This window comes from Manduca sexta, chromosome 21, assembly GCF_014839805.1.
Source record: "Manduca sexta isolate Smith_Timp_Sample1 chromosome 21, JHU_Msex_v1.0, whole genome shotgun sequence".
NCBI classification, from domain to species: domain Eukaryota; kingdom Metazoa; phylum Arthropoda; class Insecta; order Lepidoptera; family Sphingidae; genus Manduca; species Manduca sexta.
Genome location: NC_051135.1, coordinates 2,811,138 through 2,824,917, shown reverse-complemented (window position 1 = coordinate 2,824,917; position 13,780 = coordinate 2,811,138). Strand labels below are relative to the sequence as shown.

The 13,780-nt window shown below is 32.3% G+C and overlaps 1 long non-coding RNA gene across 1 annotated transcript; it reads right to left on the bottom strand.

Moving 5' to 3' along the window:
- Nucleotides 1–592: 592 nt before the first annotated feature.
- Nucleotides 593–4,364, bottom strand: LOC119189992. The gene is made up of 3 exons (XR_005112707.1): nucleotides 4,333–4,364; nucleotides 3,749–3,852; nucleotides 593–737 (listed from the first exon to the last, which is right to left on the bottom strand). It is a non-coding gene; the product is annotated as an uncharacterized LOC119189992 (long non-coding RNA).
- Between the last annotated feature and the right edge of the window lie 9,416 nt (nucleotides 4,365–13,780).

Here is a 13,780-nt window from a genome sequence, read left to right as displayed (position 1 = left end):
ATGTAAAAAATAAACTAAATGTAGTATGTAACTGAGTAAGCAAGGACCATTTTTATTAAAATTTATAAATTATCGCTGCTCATTGATAGGTCACGTCGATGAGTAGGTAAGTAGGTAGTATATAAGAAACGCAATAAGACGAGATTCAAGATGTTACATTTGTTCATCTTCAATCAATATAATATAGTGACATTGTTTAGAGTGTAGTTATGGCATATGGAGGTTTAGATATGCGAATTGAAACCGAGATGTCCGATTATTTGTCCGAGTAAAGTGTAACTATAGGCACTAATTAAAGTATTTATAGGTAATTCTGTTTGCAAACAAATAATATTCTACCTAATATTAGAATTAGCGTGAGTTTGTGTAGTACTTGGAAATATCTGTGTTTTGTACCTACATTAACAACACTTACACAGTATCACTTCCCTTTATGGTGACCTACTCTTCGCTTACTTATTTATTTTAAAATTTTTGAGAAAGCTTAATGACACCTTTAGGACTTGTCGTAATAATGTCATCAATTGTTCACATGCCTAGGCTATAAAATACTAATGTTATTCTTATACGTTTCACTAGTTGGCACTAAAATAAATGATGATGACCTTAGATTAAATTATAATCAGCACAAATAAATATAGTATAAAAAATTATGAGATTTATTTTTATTCTAATGGTAGTAGATATTTTCAGGATATGTTGATATTTCGCATTGCAGTACTAAAGCCAGCACAATCCTGGAACAAAAAATTATATATTATCTACGGTTAAAAGTAAGTCACACAAATAAAACATAAAAAAACAGTTATATGTTTAGAATTTATATTTTATTTTTATAAGGATTAATTGGCAAATTAAATTGAATGATTAAGCTGTTTGTAATGATATTTATAGTCTTACGTAACGACTACAAGATTTTAATATTATATGAATTGGTTTTTCAATCATTAGATACAATTTATACGGAATATAAAGTACATAAATAAATATAAATGAATTAAATAATTACAGGTGTATATATACAGTTGTCTCAATTTTGTATTCGATCAAATTATAAAATATTTGATAACTTTTATCTGATAGTTAAAAATATTTTTATTTGTATTAAATAGTTGTAGTAGTATTAGGTTTCTTTTATATCACATGGCGGACTATCCGCGAATTATTAAATAGGTAAAAATTTTAAGTGTCGGCACATTGAACGGCTTCAACTCCGAAGTTTTTAAAAATGTAAGTCCAAAATATCCTACTTTACATAACTGTACAACTGCACTCAAATAATACGCTGTGTTTTTGCGTTGTGTACTTACCAGCCATGTTCACGGTTTCGAGAAAAATATTTACTTGCTCGAACACTAAGATTTTTGTTCTCATGAATTTTTCATCATGAACTAGGTTGTCACTGCATACCACGTTAGACATAAACTCGGAACATGGTGCGGCATGGGTAAACACTAATCCTTACAAGTCAGAGAAAAATAATTCTAAGCACATTGCTGTTGGCTCGAATGACGTTCTACAAAATATTTTATTTCGTTATTAAAATAGAAGTAAATATAGTTTCTATAGTTTTAATAATAATATCGAAAAGAAACACTAACAGGTTTTAATTTGAAATTCGATCCACGTGAAAGCAAAATGAGCAAAATAAATACCATTAATTTCAGTACCGTTGCCAAACGTTGCAGTTTGAATTTGTGTTACAAAATAGCTAAAGGACTATAAAGGCTTAATAGCAACATGTAACGCTGATAAAACAAAAGATTACAAAAATTACTTATGTAACGCAAAAGTGTTTAGTTAAGTAATATAAATGTATATCGTACTTATAGGTTCTAACAATATATTCGCAAGTAAACGTTGGATGTTTATTTAGTAGATATTATGCAAGTGGATCTGAGTGGAACTTTTAGTTGAATGGACATTGTCCACATATCCTGCGGCGCTACGATTATTCAAAACAGATGCAGTAACACGAATTAGCGATGTGTACCAATATTCATCGGGAAAATCCACCACTCTTACCGGATATTCTAATTTCTGTTTACGCCTTGAGTTTTGAGTTGGTAACAATATAAATTATTATCTGTTAACTGGTAATGAGAAAAATATTTAGATATAATGTCGGTTACCTAGCCGTTATAACATTATATTTATTGCATGAGTGATTCACTTAGTATGTAGGTATAAATTGTAAGGAAAACAACGTATAAATTTTAGTGTATAATGAAAAGAAAATACTATTGCACCTACTCTAATTCTAATATAATACAATGACTAATTAGTAAATTATTTAAGGAATACGATATTTAGTTATAAATTTGAATCCAGTTAGTATTTTTATTAATATCTAAGAATAACTAACCTGTACCTACAAATTCTTTGACAACACTTAAATTAATAAAGTTGTAATTGGTAATATTGCAATGGCCGATAGATAATATCGGTATTACTTTATCCCTGTGAGTTTTAGGAAAGCTGAAAATTTGGCGAAGGTCCAAAGCGGACACACCTAGCGTATTAAATTAGTTCCCATAACGATTACTTACATGGAGCAAATTAAATGCCTCGTGGTTAGAGTATAAAGCTGCATTTTAACTTTAGAAAAAAAACCCTAATGTTCAATTTTCTTTGGATTAATTTATAAGGAGATGCTTTTCATTCGATAAAAAGAATATTGAGATCATTGTTTTATGAAGTACATACTTTGTATAAATATCAGATTGATAAGCGTGGACGTGTAAATAAAACCAACATCCGATATTCGGAAACTTTGTTTACAACAAAATAAAACAACTTTTCAGCTTACTTTAATTTGTCGTAATGATAAGGTTTGTTTTTTTTCGTAATCAGTGAACTTAAAGTATTCGTAGTTTTAAGCTCTATTCAAACCTGTTAAAGTTATTTATTAATTGGTCGATTGTAGCCAGAGATTTAAGTTTTAAAGATTTATTTTCAGACTTTAGTAACTATATTACAATATAGTTGCAGTTTTTATGAGTGAAATCATTTTAATAATATTTTATGCGGGACCATATTTTATTAATAAATTTACCTTTAGGTAAATGCGCCCAAGCAACATATAATAATTACTTATAATTTCTTTTTATCTACCATTTTGTTACTGACACAGTAATTTTAATTGTTTATTCGTTTCATCTTTTACTTTAATGTGATTATAATATATTAGTGGTGTTTCTTAAATCTGTTCTTGTATCAATGAGATCTTTTGATCTCAGTGTGGCAGCAGCTTAATATATTATGAGGTACAGTGTGCATTGGACCGTGGCAAACCTTGTAAAGTTTGCTTACACCCGACTGGTCAGAGCCGTCATACGCGGGTTCTCCTGCCACCCTCATATCATTGCTTATTGACGTATGATTTACACTTAATTTGATGGGTAGAGTATCAATTGGAATATTTTTAAAAAGTTTTATATTTTATTAATTTCTTAATAGATGAATTCTGACACAGATTTTAAATCCTCGAAATTGAATTTTTAGTGTCGAATACAAATACTAATGCGTGTATTATTTAGTTAGCATAAAATAATTATTACATATTTTATTAATATAATTTTTTGTGCTATTTTATAATGTTTAGTTGAATTTACGATGATTAATTATTATAAATACGAATGATAAATAATATTTCAAAAATAACAAACATAAAAGTCAGAATAAAAATAGTATAACATTCGCTTCTTAAAAAAAACTAAAATATATCACACAGCACGTAACAACTCACCCTTTGTAGTTAAATTCATCCGTAGCTCTTCAGTGTTTGCAACCAATCAGCACCGATTTACGCTGGCTGCGGGCCTAATAATTTCGGTATGCTGGCTAATTATCCTGTGAATTTGCGAAGTACTCATTCAAGGGTCATGAATTAGGACGTATGCGTGTATTTGTGTGCGGTTAGCGTTATACGTAACTGACATAAGTGGCTCTTGGCTCCGTTGTGCCACCACTTGGTTACATCGAATACTAGGCGAGCATGCCACCTGAAGAGCTCTCCTTACCCACACTGATATAAAACGAAATCAGTGTGCGAATTAGTGTTTTGTTACGGTTAGTGTGGAGTAGTGAGTGTTGTGTAAAGCTGAGGGTGTGTGTGACATTGTATGTGTTCGCTTACGTGAGTTTCCCTTCAGTGACGTAACGTCCGCATTTAAAGTTGAAGTCGGCGGCGTTTGTTTGCCACGTTTCCGCATAGTTTGAATGAAAAGTAGTTTTGTGTGCCCCACTATGGTTTTGTTAAGCTAACGAAATCAGCTTGATAGTGTGTCAGTGTGTGTATAAATATGAAACTACTGTTTAGCACATACGTACGTTTAACATGAAGTTTTGCACGATGATTATCTGGAAAAGAAGAAGTACATTTTAATAAAAATAACACCCATAAAATTAACTGAAAAATATAATTTATTCTTAATATTTATTAAAATATGTTGTTGGAATGTTTAGAGTTAAATATAGGCTACTACCAAGACCTTATTTTTTAATGGAAGTCAAGAATGGTTGAAAATGTTTGTAAACGGGTTTGTATTGATTTGGCGCGTATGTATATTAGTGCAGGAAACTAGAATAAAATGTTGTCTGAAAGTTCTATTGGAAAAATCCGGCAGATCGACCCCTCATTAGATGGATGGTTGAGCTAATAAAGGGTTGTAACTAATGCAGTTTACAAACGATGCGTCACGCTGCGCGACGTGATGCACGATAGATTTTTAAAATCTGTGTACTACCTTTAGGATACGCACCGATCATATATACAGAATGAACACTAATCGTTAAATATATTGTAAACGATACTATTCGTTCTATTGACATCTTTATATATTGTTACTTTTAGTAAATGTGAAAACGTGTTCTCAGGGAAAAAGTTTCCTACAATCACTTTCTATTAGGAAAAGAATATCTAGGTTTGACACGATAGTGCTAGGAAATAATAGGTTCAAAGGAACAAAACAAAATAGCTTAATAATGCTAGTAATACATATCTACAGTATTTTGTAACTATCAAATAAAATACTCATCCACACGCAAGTATACCAATATTACAATACCATTTAATAAATCGCTTTACTGGCTAATTGTTTTACTCTGAGTTTTTTTGTTGCTAGTAATGAATAAAAAATAGGACTGTAGGAAATAATAAGAAAATATTATTTAGGTACCAATGGCGAAGGGTGAAATTTTTTGAAGGGAACTTGACACAACATATAAGTACTATTAATAATATGTATAAATGCGGTCTGCAGAACGTTCTTATTACAGTTAGATTTTACATAAATTACGAAAGGGAAGCCGGCAGGAATCGAGTTATATAGAATATTCTCCACTGGTAGTTGCAATGCGTAAGCAGTACGAGTATGGCAACCGCGCTGAGGTCCTGGGTTCGAATCCCGCGTCAGGATAAAAAAAATGTGACTAAGTATTTGCATAAAAAATACTTAGTTGCCGCCCGGAGTAAATAAGTTTGGCGGTAGGATCCCCCATACCTCGGAAAGCACGTAAAGCCGTTGGTCTTGCGTCTGATTTCTCTTCGGCATGTTGGATTGCCTTGTCACAGGAATATTAGAATAAAAGAGTGCACCTGTAAATTGCGTACACACTTGTGCACTTTAATATCTTCTGTATACCTGCCTGATCTTCGTTGAGATTGGCTGCCGTAGCCGAAATTCGAGTGGGTAGGATTCATTTATTTTTAATTTAACCAAATAAAACGCAATGCAGCACGAGTCAAATTTTGATTAATATAAGAGACAATGAGAAAAAGGAATTACAATTCTATGATCTCCGATTATACAAAAATATACTTATATATTTTAAGAACAAAAGGTATTTTAGATTTAGGTAGGTCTTTATATAACATGTCACTAGCATTACATTGCACAATAGACTATATTGTACTGACACGTGGAACAAAAGAAACCTAGGTGATGATATAGAGAGGAAAAACAGCTACGTATCTACGCAAGATAATATTAATACAATAGAGCACAACGAGGGCGACTGATACATCAATAAAAAGTTCAAAATGTATTCCCTGGTTTAAAATATTGAACATCCGTAACTCGTTGTTACATATTCTTCTTCAATTGATCTTAATTCTTAATTCTTTTCTAAAACGGAACAGTAATTAACAACATAAGCGAAACCTTGATTACTTTGGGGTTTTTAACATTTTATAATAGTTTTCGCTATCGAATCCCAATTATAAAAATCATCTGTATGCATTAGAAGCTCGTGCACTGACGTATCGAGGCTGAATTCAACCTCGCAGAATGTCAAGATTCAGCATTCATGTATATTTAATTACTAGCCTCTTAACGGGTCGGGTTTTGGTATATTTCGATTAGGTCAATAGGATTGTTTTAGATTGAATAGCATCTAGGAGAATCGAGTTAGCATTTTAGATTAGTAGAAAATCTTTAGTATAAGCAGTAAGCTTTGTTACAGAGGCGAAAGATGAAATTTTCCGAAACAAGTTATGTACTAATAATATGCATAAATGCGGTCTGCAAATCGTACTAACGATAATTAGATTTTACACAAATTATGAAAGAGAAGCTGGCAAGAATTGGATTCTATGGACCTTTGGCCACTGATCTATCTATATCTATATAATATACATATAAAAATGAATCCCTATTTCCCTTGGTCACGCCATCACGCGTGAACAGCTGGACCGATTTCACTAATTTTTTTTTTGTGTTTGTTACTGTCCGGAGAAGGTTCTTATGAAAGAAAAAAATAAAGGAAGTTAAGCGGAACGTTAGAAAATTTAAGAAAAGTTAATTTTAGCGATTGACAGAATGCGCGCTGCAAATTCATAGTTAAGACGTCTGTCGAATCAGCTAGTTTGTTATATAATATTTTTTATGTTAAATTAGTTAAAATTAAATAACATTCTACTTTTATGCCTTCAATCATATTAATTATTTGTTGTATATTGATAACATTAAGTACTTTTTACGTCGTAAAAAAGACAGCGGCACCGCAAAGCTTAGTTATGGTGCCAAACATTATACAGACACTGTTCTGTTCCGGTTGAAAATTGAGGTTAGAGTTACTGGTAATTTTAAGGTTCAATTTCTAATATTTTAAGACTCTCAGGGTACTGAGCTCGCAAAGCATTACAGAGTCACGCAGAACTTTCAAAGTTCAGATGGTATTGTAATTTATAGGCATTTGTGATGCTTAGGTAAGATTGCTTCTTAGATTCGTTATTTTGTTAAATATAAAGGAATCTTACCAATAATTTCCGAATTTTCCATGTTGATTTGACGAATCACCGCTTGACAACAACCAGGAACGAAAGCTTAACCGCTGACCGCGTTTAAAGTAGCTCAACGTCAATGATCGCATTGGATACGAGCTCCCGAGTAAGCCGCAAAGTCTTTATATCACGAATTACTTACGATACTACGTTTAAATGTAAGGAGACGGAACCCTTGATGTACCACTTAATTTTGAAATCTTCATAAAATCATCTAGTGAAGGAATATAAACAAAAATGATGATCAAATTACAAAATGTTTATTAATGGAATTCACAAAAAAATGGTCATGCGTTTTACATTATAGCATCAAAAAAAAATAAACGACAACTTGGCTGGTGGGCCTCGTCAAGGATTTGGGTGCTCAACATGGTCCGTGAAATTAAGTATATTAACGTTATTAATGCATGGTATCGTCACATAAGTATTACTTTCTTCTTACGAGGTATTGTCAGACGTTTTATTTAAAAAATCAATTAAGTAAACAAACATTAATTTAAAACTTGCCTATAATAAAAGAAAAAAAAAATTGGGGAAACAAAAATAACTCAGTGTATTAAAAAATGTCAGATACGTATTTAGTTACCTAACTTAATAGTGTAACAATAAATTGAGCGAATATCACGTCATTGATATTTTGTTTGTTTGTGACACATGTCATCATTCAAAGTAATAAAAAAAAAACATGTGGGCCGCCACAAGTCTTCACCAGAGTTCACTAAAATCTTCGGAAAATATAACAGCAAACAAAAAATTATAAAACATATGTATAATACAATATCAAACAGATTAGGTACATTGTAGTAATAGTGAAAATAAGCCAATTAAAATTATATTATTTATAAAAAAAATAGTTTATGGAAATAATAACTAGGCTACTGTCGACTCACTAGGTACAAAATAAATTACAGATATCTTCAAAATGGCGATGCCTTTGAAATCAGTCGCACATGTATTTTCCTTTCTAGTACCGGACACATTTGCCCGCACTATTTGAAATAGTTTAGTAAAGTTTTACTATTATAATTGAAAACTGGACTTTGGTAGGAACTGGGTCATGTCAGGTCACTCACTACCTTATATAAAAAAAAACTTTGACAGCTTTAAAATAATAATCTTAGCGTGAATGTTGTACTTTAAGTAATATTATATTTGTTAAATTTATAACAGTATTTTTTATGGTTGTCCAAGACGATTTATATTACATAATAATTATAATTGAACTGTAAAAGAAATACAACTGGCTATTATATGTAAATTTTCTGGAGTAATATTTTCTTTATCAAGGAAGATCGTGCCTGTGTACGGAATTTTTCAAGTCTACTCAAGTCTCATGCTACGAAGAATAGCGAATAATACTTGACTCTTGGAGCTGTTTAAATTGAAACTTTAAGTGAATAATTACATTGAATAAATATTTATTTTACCAGAAAATGATTTGCAAACACGTTGAATAAAGGGTCACGTTTTTGCAACGCTAACAATAATACTTCTGATTACAAATTAAAATACCTTTAAAATAAAGAGAATTGACCTTACTTCTGATTTTATCTTACTCTTATTAATATTATAAATTCGAAAGTCTGTGAAAGTATTTAGATATTTGTTAGAAGTAAACAGCTGCACGGATTGGGGTGAAATTTGAACCTCGGGTAGACTATGTCTTGCACGAATATTTAGACACTTATTATTCTTGTAATTTGCGTCCATGCGAAATAATAGAATATTAATATAATCTGATTGCTTACATAGATGGAGCTAGTGTCGTACAGATGGCACTATGAATTGTTACAGTGATTTAGGGACTTTAATAGCGGAAAAGGCTTTTCAAGTTGGCGATTCCGCGAGAAACACCTAATGTCTTTAATAATAAGCTTGGGATGTAATATAAAATTGGATAAAAGGGGAGTTCGATTATAATAAAACGGTTTAATTTTTTTGCTTCTTTTTAAGTAACATACATTTACAGTGACATCGTGACTTTAGTTTACAGCGAAGCTACAAATCTTAACTAACCATTTGTAACGTCTTGGATATACAGCTACTATGTTCTATGGCGTAATGATTGTATTGCGTAATATCTGCATGCCTGGTTTCGTAATTCCCTTCCATAGTTTACCAAAATTTAGTTTAGTTTTATTAGTTACATAAATCTATCCCGTCCTCATGTCGGATATGATACTAATTCACAGCACATCACGAAATTCAAGAATTCTCATAAGCCTTTCATCTACGTAAGCATCAAACCCAGGATCTATTCATTACGGAAACACTATATGACGTCACTACACTAAGAAAGCGATAAAATAACTTGTAAAATACCAGATCACCTTGACGGATTACATATCTTTGGCACGGAACTTTTGTCGCAAAACTTGAACTTACACTTGGCGAGTCTTTTATGTCAGTTATCGAAGTTTCCGTATTTTGCAATGCATTCTCATCTTTCCGTAACTATTATATCTTATTATTGCATAAGAAACCAAGTAAATCATATTTTATAATAGCATTTGCAACCTGTGTCCCGTAGCCTAATGAGAACTGGTGCATTTCATATAAATCGTTCCGTACGTCACCTAGTTGCGACCATACTTCGTTTGTCGCAATCGAATCCGGTACAAAGGAATTCGCAATAGAATTAACTAAGCTGGGGTGACCAGTGTCTGACCACCTACAGCAGTATTACCATGCGCCCCACGTATACCCGCTAGTTACATTAATTTACTGGCATCGACTCACCCGCACACTTCCGTCTATCCGATTTAATACTATCACCAAGATTTGCATGTCACAGGACGCATGGTCCCGGGGCAAATGCCGTTGTATTACGTAACACAGATTGTATTGTGCACCAATATACCTGGATAAATCAATTTTCACTGCATTAACATAAGCTTTAGGATGGTTGACAATTCTGCAGTAATTAATGAATGCGTTCTAAACTCTTCATTAACGTTTCATATTCTAGTTTAATGTTGATGGAGACTATTGTTTATCAAAAGGAATATATTAAATATAGTAAAGATGTTGAAGAATTAATTAAAGTGAAAAAAAATACAAATTTTACTTTTCTAAACATCACTTCTTACAAAGATTAACTTTGTGTAATATTGGACAAAAATATAAATTGGACTCAATATGACACGTCGAGCTTTGTCATTCTGTCGTGAATTTAACTTTTAATAAGTACTGATTAATTGTAGGCAATTTATGGTTTGTTGTTGGAGTGGAATTTGATATACCTGTATGCTAATGTGTACTTAATGTGAATGCTGGAGTCACATACGGGGATAATTTTTAAAATTATTAAAAACGTTTTCCATTTTATGTTACATAGTATGAACAATCTGATAAAAAATATTGGAATGCGGTAAAGACAAAGAATATTGATTGTTTGTTAATATTACGAGATCAATACTGGCACAGTGGTACAAAAACAACATGAATGTAAGGCGGCGGACAGCTACAGAATGCATGGCCATGCCGGCCGGCTGGCATTGTCACTCTGTAAGGCAATGCCAAGTCTCCGGCCGATATTCGCCAACCCTCGTGTGACATTCGCCGTCGATCAAGTGTTTGTTTTATACTGGAGAATTCATTAAGTAAAAGAGATCATATTGTAAATTGGTCTACCTTCGATTTAACGCAGGAATTTAAGAGATGAGGATATGAGACTAAAGTTTTTCTACCTACATTTTACAATTATACAACTAGATTATTATATATCCAAAGTGCAGGTAGATATTGTAACTTTGACTTTACGGATAAACAACACCTCAGTCCCCCCCGTGACCATGAAGGCTGAAACCGCGGCCGTATTAGCTACATCTTTAGGTCTATAGACCGCAGAAAATTAAACTAGTACGTAAAGTATATTGTGCGAGTTAACTAATCATAGTCATAAAAATAATAGAAGGATCAAGTTAACTGAAAAAGTTGGTAATAGATACTTGTGTAAAATCAGCGATAAGGTTTCGTACTTTTGTAAAATACGTCATACCTTGAGAATGTTCATGCATTGTAACTTCTGTCTAGATCTAGTAATTTGTATTCTGATCTGGTATTAGAGTGGACAATTAATATTTCCAACTCCTCCCTATTTTTCTATTTGATTAATTTCGTTTTGCGGGGATAATGACATATTAGTTTTCCTAAGACTCGCCGAGCTTCACTGCTCGGTGTCACAAAAATGTCGATGCCACTGCTGATCCTGGCTTACAGGAGTTGTAGTGGTGGGGGTGAGGCAGGAAAGTCTCTAGATCTAGTAATTTATGTGGTTACATTGCACGCTGATCTTGGGCGGTAAAGGGGGGCGGCGGTGTTGACCCTTATATTATTTGTTTTTTTATAGGTTCCAATCACGGTATTATTAGTACGACTTCGGTTAACATAACTTTATATAACACTAAGATGTTAAGAATACTGTATGGCGCAGTCCTTCATTTCTTTCGTTAAGAATTAGTCTTATAATGTCCACTATTATACTGACCATGATTATCTTTCAACCCTAATATAATTGTACACAATATGTTAATTGCAGCTTGATGGTATAAATAGACAAAGTGACTTACAGAAAAACCAAGATGCATGTAAGTGATATATGCCATCTAGTAAATCAACCACCCGCTTTCTTTGGCTAACCTTCTGTACTTATGACAAAAATAAAAGAGTGGGCAGCATGAGGACATAACATGACATTTTAATAATAACACTAGCTTTTGCGTGTGGCTTCGCTCAGGATAAAAAGTAGCCTATAAAAGTATGTATGTATTAAGAATATATAAAATATTTTACTTAATGATTTCTTATGATTTACGCGAATGTTATATATTTAAGTAAAACTTTTTGGGATCCGGTTTTTACTGAGGTGTTGGTCGTCCGAAAAGGCAATGTTACAATATCTACCTAATAAAAAATAGCTTTATATCTAAATATTTTATTTTTCTTTGCAAGCAGATTTAAAATTGTATGACGATGTATTTAACTTCACCTGTTGACTTGTTGTAGTTGTAACGATAGTAGGTAATTGCGAGAAAAACCCTTTTTCCACAATAAAAGTCCCGATTTAAAAGTAGCCTAATTTCATTAAGTCGTTTAACTGTTTCATCTAATAAACGTTCCAATACCTTCACGAACTTTTGCATTTATAATATTAGCAAAATATTGTTACAATATGGCTTGCGAGTACTTTGTTTCAATTCTATGAGCTTAACTAAAAATTTGGATGTGATCCAGCGCTAACTTAATACATACGTGTATAGAGATAATAACAATTTTCTATACTTTTAGTTGATATTCCATAAAAACTCCTACCGATCATATTTACGGTAAGTATTTGTTTTAAAGCTCTTATTCCGGTTAATTGGATAGGTGAATATTTCGAACAATGGATGCGACTTTGTCGAAACGAGCCTTTGTGTGGAGGTACATATGGAGGGGTTAGTCACATAATTGACCATTTAGCTTGTAGCCGGTTACAGGTAACGGAGCCATAGCCTTCTCCAGCGGTACGAGGGCCGAGCTCGGCCAACAATCGAGGGGACACATCCATGCATTTGCATAACAAAGAAACATCTGTCTCCGTTATAGATCGTGTTTGTGTAATAGTGGATTTGTTTTCGTTAACTATCGCCGGATAAGCTTGTCATTAATTAAATATATCACGATGAAAGTTTAATTAATTTAAAATCGATTGCTTTATTTCGTTTCAAACTATAAACAAATGTTGCTTGATAAATTAAACGTTTAGGAAATAACTTTCTCCTTTTTTTGAAGTAAGTTAATAAAACTATTATTTTATGATGTGGTACTTACGATTTTGTAAGTAAGATGAAGATAGATATATTTTTAATTATTTATGTACAAATTGCGACGTGTAATAATGTAGATATATATTTCATTTATTATTAATTTATAATATGAACTACACAGAACAATCACAAATTTAATATGGTCTGACCACTAATAGACTATTATTATAATCTGTTTCACCCATATGACAAACAATAATCACATAGATCAATTATTAATGTCATATTCAAAGTTGTTATAATAAAATAAGGCTTGTAATGCATGCTATAAAAATATTTTTTTTTTAAATCTGTGTTACTGTTATTGTTCAGCCTAGTCATTCTCATCAATGTATTGATTCTTAATTAATTATTTTATACGGGCCCGTTGAAATCCAAAACCACTATTTGTACTTATATATAAGACATAGGTAGTGTATTTCAGGCTTATAGACGTAAAATAGAAAATATTATCTAAGCGGGGTCATGTTAAAGTGCCAACCTCAAGTCAGCGTCGGCGGTTTGACGTAACTCGTTCCCGACCGGACAACGTTCACCAAACAAACATTTTGGAAACATTTCGAATCGTATTGGAAGCTTTTCGAAAATTACTCAATTGTTGAATTGGTGTGACAGAGGGATAACCGTTTCATTTCCTAGAAGCAATTAATTTACCTGATGGAAATTATGCGTGATTGTTAATTGA